Genomic DNA, 12863 nt, shown 5'->3' with positions numbered 1-12863 from the left:
TTATGTTATGGCAACTTGTGGGTACTTAAGCACAAAATTTGAATGTTAACAGATGTATGCGTGTGAGTTTGTGTACTGCTATATATACATATATACGTACGTACAAAAATAGCTAATACTTAGAAACTCGAAAAAAAACTTCAATAGTACATATTTTCGATTGTATACGAGCTTTGGAGCTTAAAAATAAGATGAACATTTTGCAGTTTATTAGTTATGGGAGGTGCCATGGAACATTTTTGATAGAGTACGACAGGAAATTCGATTTTCATTCGAATATGAGAAAGTTTTTTTGATCAATTCTTGAACTATGCAGCCTCGAATGATGCGTGGTTTCGGAGCTTGAGGTTTCTCGGTCTGTTACGAGGTAAAACGATTCTTTCAACTGCTTAATTTTGTGGGCATTTTTTAGTCAAAAATTTTAGCTATGGCCGAAGACTGCAACCTTTTGAAGTGTAGTACTCTCAAACCCTATGTGCCCAAGAGGAATAATAAAGGAATACAAAAAAAACTCTCAAGGCAGGCGCGTAGGTGTTATATCTAATAGTCGGAGCTGTAATGCCGCTGATGTTTTTCACAATCAGATAAAGCCTAGTCAGATAGAACCTTAAGCGAAGACTGAATTCCAGTCTGAGAAAGGTGGATAAGTACAAGTTTCTTCTTCCGATTTAAATGTTAGTAGTCCCAACTACAATGAACGAATTAGAATCAAGACCAATTAATCATTTCTCATTAGGCCATTTCTCCTAATAGCAACCTTACTAAGCCCTGATGAGGTCAGTGTCTAACTAAGTGCTACCATCGAGTAGGTGCAGTAGCTTCTGCTCAGATATGAACGAGACGTTACACTGGTTTACAGCCAAAATGCACCAGAGACGCCGTTATGAAATTCCTATGTAAAATCACCGTCTGATTCCGAAAATCAAGGTTATTTTTTATTCTATGGTAACGTTTTTGAGATATTTACGAATTACCGTTATTTCAAAAAAAAAAAAAATTCGGCTCACTTAATCATATATATCTCGAAAACGAATTGAGCGATTCCAAAACCGTTGAAAGCTTTTAAAAGGTAATAAAATTTGCTATAAACTGTGTGTAAAACACTTTTTGCTAGGCCCTGCAGATTTAAAGATAACGAGCTATCATAACGGATTTTTTTAATTTTTTTTGTAAAAATATAAAAAAATTTGTACTTTGAGAGAAAGGATCTCGAAAACTTTTTACTTTTTCGTATATTTTTTGTTTTCACTCTAAGCTCCGTTTTATTACAAAAAAAATAAACTTTGATTAAACAAAATCGATGAACTAATACAAAAGTTACAAGCATTCAAGTAAATATATCCATTTAATACTTAAGTACCCTACAAATAATACCATATGTACATATGATTCTGTCTTAACTCTATGATCTTATTTTATAATTGAAAAAGTTATGTGTCTTGTTTTGACGCTTATTTATAGAAGGATCGGTTTCTCTTATGAGAAACCAACAGTAATCACCCATCATAGCGACATCCCAGAATCCTTGATACCTACTTTCAATCATTTGCATTTGCTGGTGAAACCTTTCGCCATGCTCATCACTTTCGTCGCCAAGATTTTGCGGGAAAAAATTTAAATGGGAGTGCAGAAAATGAATTTTTAAAGACATATTTACTCCTGAAAGAAAATTAAAAAGGGAATTAGATAAATACATAAGTGACACATTAGCATATAATTTTCTTAGGCTGGATTAATCTTCCAATTCAGAACAAATTTTGGTGGTTCTTGTTTGTTCGGAGCAGGGCAATAAATTCAGATTAAGGGCTATATGTTCTCATGTAAATTTAAAAATTTGCTTTCAAACTTTTTGTTTAGTTTTAAAGTTAACTGAGAAAATGGTCTTATATGTGTTTTTTATTTACCCATTTCCGCATAGTTTTTGATTAAATCGTTTACTATCAGCTCGAAGTTAGGACTTTTGTGTTTGCCTAAAAAAGAAGTAACGACCTTTTCAAAAGAGTCCCACGCCGCTGCCTCCACTGGTGACAATAATTCTTTGAAATGGGTATTGGCCATTATTTTCCTTATTTGCGGCCCCACAAAAATCCCTTCCTTTATTTTTGCTTCTGAAATCTGTGGAAAGATTGTTTTCAAATAATGAAAAGCTTCGCCTTCTTTGTCCAAAGCCTTGACAAAGTTTTTGATAAGGCCGAGCTTGATGTGGAGCGGAGGTAGAATTATTTTTTCCTTCTTTATAAGTGGTGAGTATTTTATGTTATCCACCCCAACTTGAAACTCGATTCGTTCTGGCCAATCCTTTATGATGTAGTGGTCTTGACGTGCCCGGCTATCCCATTTGCATAGAAAGCAACAGTATTTTGTGTATCCAGATTGTAGACCACATAGCATTCCAACGACTTTTAGATCGGCACATATTTTCCAATCATGTTCTTCGTATTTAATTAATTTAAGCAATTTTTGCATTGTCTCATATGTTTCCTTCGTATTTACTGCATGCGCGATCGGGATAGATGGCTTTTGGTTGCCAATATGCAATAATACGGCCTTTAAACTTAATTTATTGGCGTCTATGAACAATCGCCACTCTTTTGAATCATATGGTTCACCAAACTGTTTAAATAGACCAGCAATGTTTTTGCAATAACAAATACTGTCCTTCTTCGTATAGTACTGGGAGAATTGTTCGTGACGAGTCCTATAATATGTTACCTTAACATCGGATGAAACAAATTTAAATTGTTGCATACGAGAGGCGTGTAGTTCGGCCTTTTCTTTTGACAATTCCAAATCCCTTATCCAATCATTGAGTTGTGCTTGTGACAAAGGGTTTCTTTCGTTTTCCGTTTGCAATTCAGTACAACATGATGCCGCGTAATCAGATACTGCTGTTGACAATGAAACTGGAGCCGGAACTAAAGTTAAATTTGATGCTGGCAATCTAGCTTCCGTTGAATTTAGTTCTGGTAATGACACTGTAGATACGCTCGCATAGGTTACTTTTCTTGACTTTCCAACCCCAAATACTTTTGTAGTACAAATATAGCAGTCCGTTGAATGGCAAGTTGGTTCCCTCCACTTCATTGGTGTAATAAATTTCATATGTCGTCTAAATAGATAGTTTAAGAAACTTGTCAGATATGCATTAAAAGAGAGCAAACTCCTAATTTTTATGATGTACCTTTTGGTTCCGGTTTCCGAAAATATCAATTCGACTCGACATGTGGTGCACACAGTATTCGGTGTCCATGGTTTTTCATTGTTTCTAGGCTCAATTCCATAACACTTATGGTATGCAAATTTCAAAGGATTTGAAAACACACGTCGCATCCTTTTAACGATAAACTCCCCGCAGATGAAACAGAACATATCTGGATCATTTTTACACTCAAATTCTCGCGCCCTTTTATTCATATTATATTTTTAAGCAAATGACGGATTATAAACTGCAATTAAAAAATGAACAGTATCCGGCGATCCTTGCAGAAATTATGAAGGAACGAGGCACATGTACTATTATTTATACTTACATAGATCACCTACCTATACAAAAAGGTTCCCTAGTTATACATAGAAAACACTACCTGCCTTAAACATATGATCTTGCTTGAAATGTGTCTGTGCTTGAGATAACGACACTAACAATTTTTTGTATCTAATAACCCTTCCAAAATCTACCTGAAACTAACTGATCTGCGAATACTAACACATATTACCAGTAGGGTACTTAACACGTTCCCTGTCCGCTGAGCCACATATGGTTCAGGAAACGTGCGCCTGATAAGCACTGATACGTTCCTGAGCCATATGTGTGTCAGCATAGAAAAAATTCCCTGAACCACATGTGTTTCATGAACATGCAGAAGCAAAAATGGACCATATGTGTTTCAGGTAGAAATACCCTACATCCGTTTTTTTTTTAGTTATTATTATTACTAAAGCTATCCTATGACTACAGAAAAAACCTTGTTGGACTTGACGGTCAATTTTGCATTTTTGTATTGGGACACGTGGGAACGTGTTAAGTATTAAATGGATATATTTACTTGAATGCTTGTAACTTTTGTATTAGTTCATCGATTTTGTTTAATCAAAGTTTATTTTTTTTGTAATAAAACGGAGCTTAGAGTGAAAACAAAAAATATACGAAAAAGTAAAAAGTTTTCGAGATCCTTTCTCTCAAAGTACAAATTTTTTTATATTTTTACAAAAAAAATTAAAAAAATCCGTTATGATAGCTCGTTATCTTTAAATCTGCAGGGCCTAGCAAAAAGTGTTTTACACACAGTTTATAGCAAATTTTATTACCTTTTAAAAGCTTTCAACGGTTTTGGAATCGCTCAATTCGTTTTCGAGATATATATGATTAAGTGAGCCGAATTTTTTTTTTTTTGAAATAACGGTAATTCGTAAATATCTCAAAAACGTTACCATAGAATAAAAAATAACCTTGATTTTCGGAATCAGACGGTGATTTTACATAGGAATTTCATAACGGCGTCTCTGGTGCAGAAAAAAAGCTGAAATTTGTGATCCAGTGTTATCAATAAAACGGTCCGCGGATGACATATGGCAAAAATAAATTTTTTGTTTTTTGGCAGGACTGTTATAAGCTTACATGGCCAATTTCAGCGTGATATGTCACATAGTTTGTTTTCTGTACTACTGTAAACAAGTCAAGCTCGAGTGTGTTCTTCGAATTCTCTTTTATGACTTCAATTGTCTCAAAATGTTTTCCACGGAGCGGCAACTTGAGCTTGGGAAACAGGAAAAAGTCACATGGAGCCATATCAGGCGAATACGGTGCTTGCGGAACGATATTAACATTATTTTTGTTCAAATAATCGCGAACAAGACGTGATGTGTGAGCTGGTGCATTATCGTGATGCAAGAACCATGACTTGTTGTCTCACAATTCGTTCCTTTTAAGATGAATGTTCTCGCGCAAACGTCTAAATAATATTCAGCGTTAACCGATCGGCCTTGCGGAAGGAACTCTGAGTGCACCACACCTTCGTAATCGAAAAAAACAGTCAGCATAACCTTAATTTTTGAGCGACTTTGGCGTGGTTTTTTGGGTTGATGTACGGCCCTCTTTGAACGATTTGTACCACTGGAAAATACGTGCACGCGATAGAGCAGTGTCCCCATAGGTTGTCTGCAACATTTTTAAGGCGTCTGAAGTCGAAATTTTGTTGGAATAACAAAATTTCAAACAAATTCTTTGTTCAACTTGAATTTCCATTGTTAAATTCGAAGAACACACTCGAGCTTGACTTGTTTACAGTAGCACAGAAAACAAACTATGTGACATATCACGCTGAAATTTGCCATGTAAGCTTATAACAGTCCTACCAAAAAACAAAAATTTATTTTTGCCATATGTCATCCGCGGACCGTTTTATTGATAACGTCTCGTTCATATTTGAGTAGAAGGTTTCGTTGAGGTCGGACTATGTAGAGAGAAATTTGTTCACGTAAACTTGGAATAGTGTGGTTAGTCTCGTGCATAGCTTTTTCACTCATACATATACCAGGGATATGATTATTTTATCAGCGTCTATTCTGGATGGATAGAAGTTTAATCTTCACCAATATCTGTTAGGTAATTGTGACAGTCCATAGGTGGAGTGACATCAAAACGTACACTTTAAATTGGAAGAGACCTCGACCAAAACTACTAACAAAAAGATGTAAGCGCTAGTGCCATGACAGTCTTGCTTGTGAGACTTGCGTTCTTCGCCTGCGATGGGCGATGATTAATTTCTGTTTGTTGCATTCATGGGACGAAATATTTAAAGGTGTTAAATTACCCCCAGCAAATGTCTTTAATCGTCGACGAGTCCAGAGGTTAATGATAGTACTACTGAACTTTAACTCTTATCTCAAAGTGATAACTTCTGATGAGCCTAGAAAGCTGCACAACTTCAAGCAAGCATCTGTTGCGGTGGTTCCTGTGGTACATAACAACTCTACAGAAAGTGCTTGCGGAGGATAGCTTGGGATGTGTTGTGTAGACAGCATCATAAGATACCCCATGGCTGTCCTAAATGCGATATTTTGAGAGGTCTACAATTTCGTCCACTGGCTCTTACTAGTTTCTGGCGACCAAATTGGTGCTGCCTAACTTAAAACTGCCAATTAGCTTTGGCAACGCTTCTGGTTGTATGTGGTTAGGATCAGTAGTCGGATTAGGACAGTGGGTATTTATATGCTATGCAATCTGTGTGCTCATAAAGCTGTTCAAGTTGGAAATATTCGTCTTCTTCTTGTTGATTGGCGCGATAACCGGTTACGTGATTTTGGCAGAGTTTAAAAAAGCGCGCCAGTTATTTCTTTCTCGTGCCAATCGACACCGGTTGGACACATTGAGTGAAGCCTAGTCCTTCTCTAATTGAGGTTTCCAACAGACCTTCCTCTTCCTCTGCTACCACCACCTGGTACCGCATCGAATACTGAATTCTGAAACTATTCAGCCAGGGCGTTTGTATCCATTCGTACGACATAACCCAGTCAACGATACCGCTAGATTTTTATTCGTTGGGCTATGTATATGTTGTCGTAAAGCTCATACAGCTCATTCTTTCATCGCCTGCGATACTCGCCATCGCCAACGTGCAAAGATACAAAAATCTTTCTCCGATACTTTCGTATGTAGACGTCCTTGCAAGTGGGGAAAGTTCCTGAAGGCCATTCTCTTGGGAATGGTCAGTGCGATTCATCTGCAAACATCCAACCAGCTCACAATTTCCGGGCTTCGCTCAAGTAATCCTTGGGTAGCTTCAGAGCACCTGTTCGGGAGCGAGCTAGTGTGAGAAGGCGACGCGAACGAGGATAGCTGGTTGTGCGCTTGGCTTGGGACTCGCCACGTAAAAACCCCCATATTGAAATCCTAAAGATGGAAATATTACTAACAAAAAATACAATCCAAGAGTAAGCAGGTCGACGGAGTGAAATTAAAATCATGCTCTACTTATAAATCCCTTCTAATGTCCGCGCTATTGTACGGCGTAGTAGTTTGAACGATAACAACATCCGATTCGATTTTGCTTGGAGAGCTCGAGATACATGGATACTGCAGAAAATTTCGGCAGTGCATACGGCAATTGATAGAACCATTAACTTTATAAGTTTTCGAGCGTCATGAACAGCCGATGGGGATACTCTAATTTGAGGTACGTATTTTAATATTTTCCAACAAATGATGGTACTTAATGGTTGTATATGAGAAAGAAGATTTTCCATTACTTACTGAAGGGCATCCAAAATTTAAAAACAAAAACAAACATTTTCAACATTTATTGTTGTTCTTCACTATTGCATGTTCACATTTGGCTTCGACCCCGGAACTAATCGAATTCACACAAGTCTGTTTGTCTCTGGCGGATGGCACAAAATAGGCAGACCAATTACGAGGGGCGCCTTTTATATGTCGGGATTTGGCAACCTAGTGTTGCAATCTGGCAACTGACAGCTGTGTCGCAAAGCTTGACATTTTTTGGCTGTTACGTACTCAGAACGTTTTGAAATACCAGCGCTTTTTGTGTTGTTTACAGTAACTTAAAAGGTTCATCTCGGTCCATCAAGGACCAGTGTTTATCGATGCTATGGTGAGTTCAATCGTGGTCGTAGTTCACTCCAAGACGAATTTCGTGAAGGTCGTCCAAAATCAGTTGTTGTTCCGAAAACCATTGATGCTGTGCGCGAACTGATATTGGTCATGTGACCTATCGTGAGATTGAGACAATCTTAGGCATTAGTGGGACCAGCATACATTCAATATTGCATAAACATGTGACTGTCAAAAAAATGTGTTCGCGTTGGATCCCACACAATTTGTCAATCGCTAAAAAAAACGCTCGTGTCGGTTGGTCGAAGGAAATGCTCAAAAAATACGATCGCGGGGATTTACGCGTATGAGCCCGAAAGTAAACAGCAGTCGACTATATGGGTGTTTCAAGATGAGCCAAATCCAACAAAAGTTGTTCGCGCACGAAGCACTTCCAAGCAAATGGTCGCCTGTTTTTTCGGAAAAATTGGACATGTCGCAACCGTACCACTAGAACAACGAAGAACAGTAAATTCTGAGTGGTACACAACCATTTGTTTGCCAGTTGTCTTCCAAGAAATTAGGAAAACCAACCGCCAAAGACGGATCACTCTTCACCAGAGTTTGAGCGCCCAAAACATCGAATTAATGGGTCATCCGCCGTATAGTCCTGACTTGGCACCGAATGACTTCTTTTTATTCCCGTACGTAAAAAACAAACTGAGAGGTCAACGTTTTTCGACACCTGAAGAAGTGGTTGCGGCATTCAGAATGCATGTTTTGGAGGTACCTCATTCAGAGTGGCAAAAGTGCTTCAACAATTGGTTCAAACGCATGCAAAAGTGTATAGATCTTCATGGAGAATATTTTGAAAAACAATAAAGTGATTTTCGATGATTAAAATTTGTTTTTGTTCTCTAATTTCGACATATAAAAGGCACCCCTCGTAAAAGGATGGAGCCATGTGTACAAAGGCATCAGCTCTGGTGATATTTTACGCTGTTCCCGGTGGCAGTGGAAGCGGAAATCTGTTTCTGCGTCAGAAAGACCAACTCGAAGAAGTTTAGGCTTCACTCGATGTTTATAAATGGCGTCAATTAGCACGAGAAAGAGGTACAACTGGCGTGCTTTCTTGAACTCGATGAAAATCTTTTAGATGGCTACTGTGCTAATCATAGAAGATGTAAAGAAGGTGACCATCGTGCATTAGAGGATGCCATCTTCACAAAATCTTATCTTCCTTATCTTCCTTAACTAGCGTACCCACTTCGTTTCCTATTTCCAGGTTACTGAGAAAAACTAATTTTACTGGCTACCCTCCCCCTCAGTAATTGCAAAAATTTCCTTTTCCTTGCTTTTCCTGCAGTGCCTTTTCTTATTAAGCTCATTTGTCTAATGTTTTTCGCATTAGATTAATTTTGGCAAATTATGCACTGCCTTACAAATACACGTACATAATTTTATATACCTACCCAAGAATATATTTAATCGCTTATCATTAGCCGCCTGTGTCGTGCCATTTCTCAGCGGGCAAACTCATATCCACTCGTAAATATTAGTTAATAATTTTCCGTTTGCCATAAATTTTGCATTAAACAAGCAAAACAGGCCTTGAATGAATTTGTGGCGCTAAAACAACAACCCACCCGTCAGCTAGTCAGCCAATGGGCCAACCAATCGCACAAGCAGCATTGCGGCAACACCGTTGCAACCACCACCACCAAGCCACTGCGACTATTACTAAGAGCCAACACCATAAGCCGCCACCTCCCCGGTCTACAAGCGCAGCAAAAATCTATGAAATCTTAAGTAAACATAATTTCCGTGCAACACCAAAAGACAAATACACTTTGAACGAATTGCTTAAGGTCGACTGAGACACAGTTACTACCGCCACTGCGCTCCCCCGTCGCTGCCAATCTCAGTGTACTCATTAATTGTAATGGAGCAAATCTTAGTTGCGAATCCATGAAATCTCTGCAAATTGCGGCCAATCCCACACAAATAGATGCTAACGACGGGCGGTGGTGTGCCTTGGAAATGGCGGTGCGCCAAATATATTAGTAAGCGACTGACCCCACAAACACCGCCCACCGCCGAGTAGTCTAAGACGCAACAGCCGCAAACTCAACGCATAAATCACAAAAGTAAGTGAGGCAAGCAAGCATACAGAAGCACAAACGTGTTGGTGTATCGGGTGTAGAAAGGGAAAGGGAAGACTTAGCAGAATTTTCTTGAGATCTGTAAAATTTGTCTTGGCATACTCGTCCAATTTCACTTTGGAGTAGGAAACGAGGTATTCCTGCTGTGGAGTTTGTGCGCACAGGTAAAAATTCAGGAAATGCTGCCAACAACAAAACAATGGCGCTGAGCTGTGCTGAGCTGAAAATGCACGAAGTACCAAAAACTCGCAGTAGTAAGCGGAAATTAGTTTGATGATAAGAAGCGATGTGGTGGCGGCAGGGACGCAAAGAACAAATAAAAGATGTGGCAAACTTGCTTCGGCTTGGACGCCATGATTTATGAGTGAAAGCAATAACAGCAAAAATACTATGAAAAAGAAGAAAAGAGCAGAAAAAGAAAAACAGATAGTCTGGGAAGCAACACAAAGACGCCGGACGAAATGAACGAAAAGGCGACGAAAAGGAAGCGCTTTGGGGGAAGGATTGTGCATAAACTTCAAAAAAGTTTGCATGTTTTGGCAGGATTTGCATTTAAAGGAACAAACCGAAAAACAAATATAGCATCCCAAAAAAAAAAAAAAAAAAAAAAAACAGCAGCAATAACTTCAAAGCGTTTAAGCCTTTAAAATCTGCACGCAAATTAAAGCGCCAAGCGTATAAAAGTGCGTGAAATCAAAATCTTCGGGAACATAACGAAAATAATACCCACCCCTCGCACACGAATTGCGTTCAGAAGCAATATTTTAAATGTTACACACGATCCAGTAGACATCTAGTTCTCAGCCATCTTTATTCCACTTGTGATTTGTGCGACGCAACTATTCAAGTGTCTTGTGCGGGCACTTGCGTGTCCTGTGGCGAAAAAAGCATCTGGCTTGCGTGTTTACGTGACTGACTGCCGCCTGTTTGCACTCTTTGCACTCACGAAGACTGATTGTGGGATTGCTTTTAGAGTTTTGTATGCGTGTAAGTGGCATCGATTTGTCATTTCAGTGAGTATTCGTATGTCGGTCGGCAGGCAAATAAGTCCGTCACACGCAACTATTAAATCTATGTGGAAATTTGTCAAAAGTTCTCAATTGAAGTGGACGTGGGAAGTTAAGAAGTTTACGCTGGCGGTTTGGGTAGACGATTGTGTGTGTAGAGTTCTGATATCTCCTCGCTGACTGCGAGAAATTTTATTATTGGATACTTAAAACTCCTATTTTCAGAGAGGGAATGGTTGGGTTGAGAGGGCTTAGATAAGATTAGATTAGATGAGGTTTAATTATATTGGATTGGAACGTAAAAAAGATCCTCTCACTCATAGGAGTTCACTAATGCCAAATATGCTTACGGATGACTCGAAGTTGGACGGAAGAGTTGCTGGAAGAGTTGCTTGCGAGGAGCTTCCCATCGAACTCAAATTTAGGTTTCCGAAGAACTGAAGTATTTTCCAAGCGGAGGTAGTCGCAATTACGGAAGCAGTGGATTGGTTGTTTACTTCTGTAATTACTGTAGAAGACGTAAATATCTACTCCGACAGCCAAGCGGCAGTTAGGGCTTTGAGCTCGTTGCTTGTGCGTTTGAAATTAGTCGGGGAATGCTTGACTTTTCTCTCGATTGCATCCAAATACTTCGCTTTGAATCTCATTTTATCTCCCTGTCACAGCGGCATAGAGAGAAGCTACTGGGCTGATGAGCTAGCTAGACAGGGAACCCTGGAGACGAGAGGGCTGGGGTTCCATTCAGAACCTGTGGTTTGCTCCTTGAAAAATGGGCTTCGCGTCAACTCAGCGAGCGCTGGGCTATTGCGCAAACCGAAATTCTGCTAGCTACGGGTAGTTCTGGGGCGCTCGAGCAAACTTGTAAAATAATTTTGGCACAGCTCTCGAATTTGGTGGGTATCCTTACCGGAAATTGTCCGTTAAGTGTCAATGCGGTGAGACTTGGGATTGCTTTAGGTTCTTTCTGCAGAAACTCTCAGAAGGACGAGGTGGGGTCATCTCAGCATCTTCTTCTCAACTGCCCTGCCCTCGTCGGCAAAGATTTAGACATCTCTAACTTTTTTGCTATACCTGCGGGTATTGCGTTTTGAAATATCGCACACCTGGTGACATTCATTAGTAGCAGGAAGCGATTAATACGAACGTTAAATCCAAAGCGCCTTCTTCTTTTTTCCAAAATGGAGTTAATCCCTATGAAAATTCGGAGAAAAGAAAGCGAACACGAAAATTGGACAGTGCAGATTTCTTTTTCTTGATTGACGCGATAGCTGCTTAAGTAATTTTGGCAGACTTTAACTATGCGCGCTAGCCATTTTTTTTCTCGGGATAACCGCCAATTGGAATGCAATTGTATCCACCAAGTGAAGCCAAGTCCTTCGCCACTAGATCTTTCTAACGAAAAGGAAGCCGTCCTTTTCGTCTGCTACCACCAGCTAGTACCACATCGATTACTTCATTCACATTCAGTGGTTTTTATATGTATTTTGTTTCCCCCACCACTCCCGATTTTTAATTATTCCTGCACACTTGCCACAATCTACCACTTTCAACTGCTAATTCCTCGCATCAATATCACAAATTTTTCTACACCCAACTCAACAATACGTTAATTTCAGATTCTACTACCTGACAATCCAACTTCCGTCATTGGAGATGCGGCCGAGTACTTGAAGTGGCATCCGCCACATCCGCGCTTCACATATGTACTCGAGCAGAAGATGAGACACACTGCAACGCACACGTCGCACGGATGGATGCCACAACAGCAGAAGCAGCCATTTGGTGGATGGATGCTGGTGCCAGAATACGACTGTGCCACAAACAGCAACTCAAGTGTTCAACCGAAGACATAACTACGCAGCAATGGGAGAAGAAGACAACATCTGAACAATCGCAGACACATTCAGAGTGGCAACCAAAAGAAGAGCAACGAAATCCGTGTAACCAGTGCCAAAGACCACAACACCAGTACCACCATCGACAGCGACGCACTCAACACTCATACTCATACCCTCGTTGCACACAGTAAGAACCCTTCAATCTGGCATTCGAGTGAGTATTGGATTCCTTGCGACCTCAGTGAATATAGTGCACGAGTATGAGTGGGCGGTGGGAGGAGAGGAAAGGCTGGTGGAACGGGTGAGC

The sequence above is a fragment of the Anastrepha obliqua genome, chromosome 5 (genome assembly GCF_027943255.1).
Source record: "Anastrepha obliqua isolate idAnaObli1 chromosome 5, idAnaObli1_1.0, whole genome shotgun sequence".
Classification (NCBI taxonomy): domain Eukaryota; kingdom Metazoa; phylum Arthropoda; class Insecta; order Diptera; family Tephritidae; genus Anastrepha; species Anastrepha obliqua.
The sequence above is the reverse complement of the archived record's forward strand: the minus strand, read 5'-3'. Positions refer to the sequence as shown.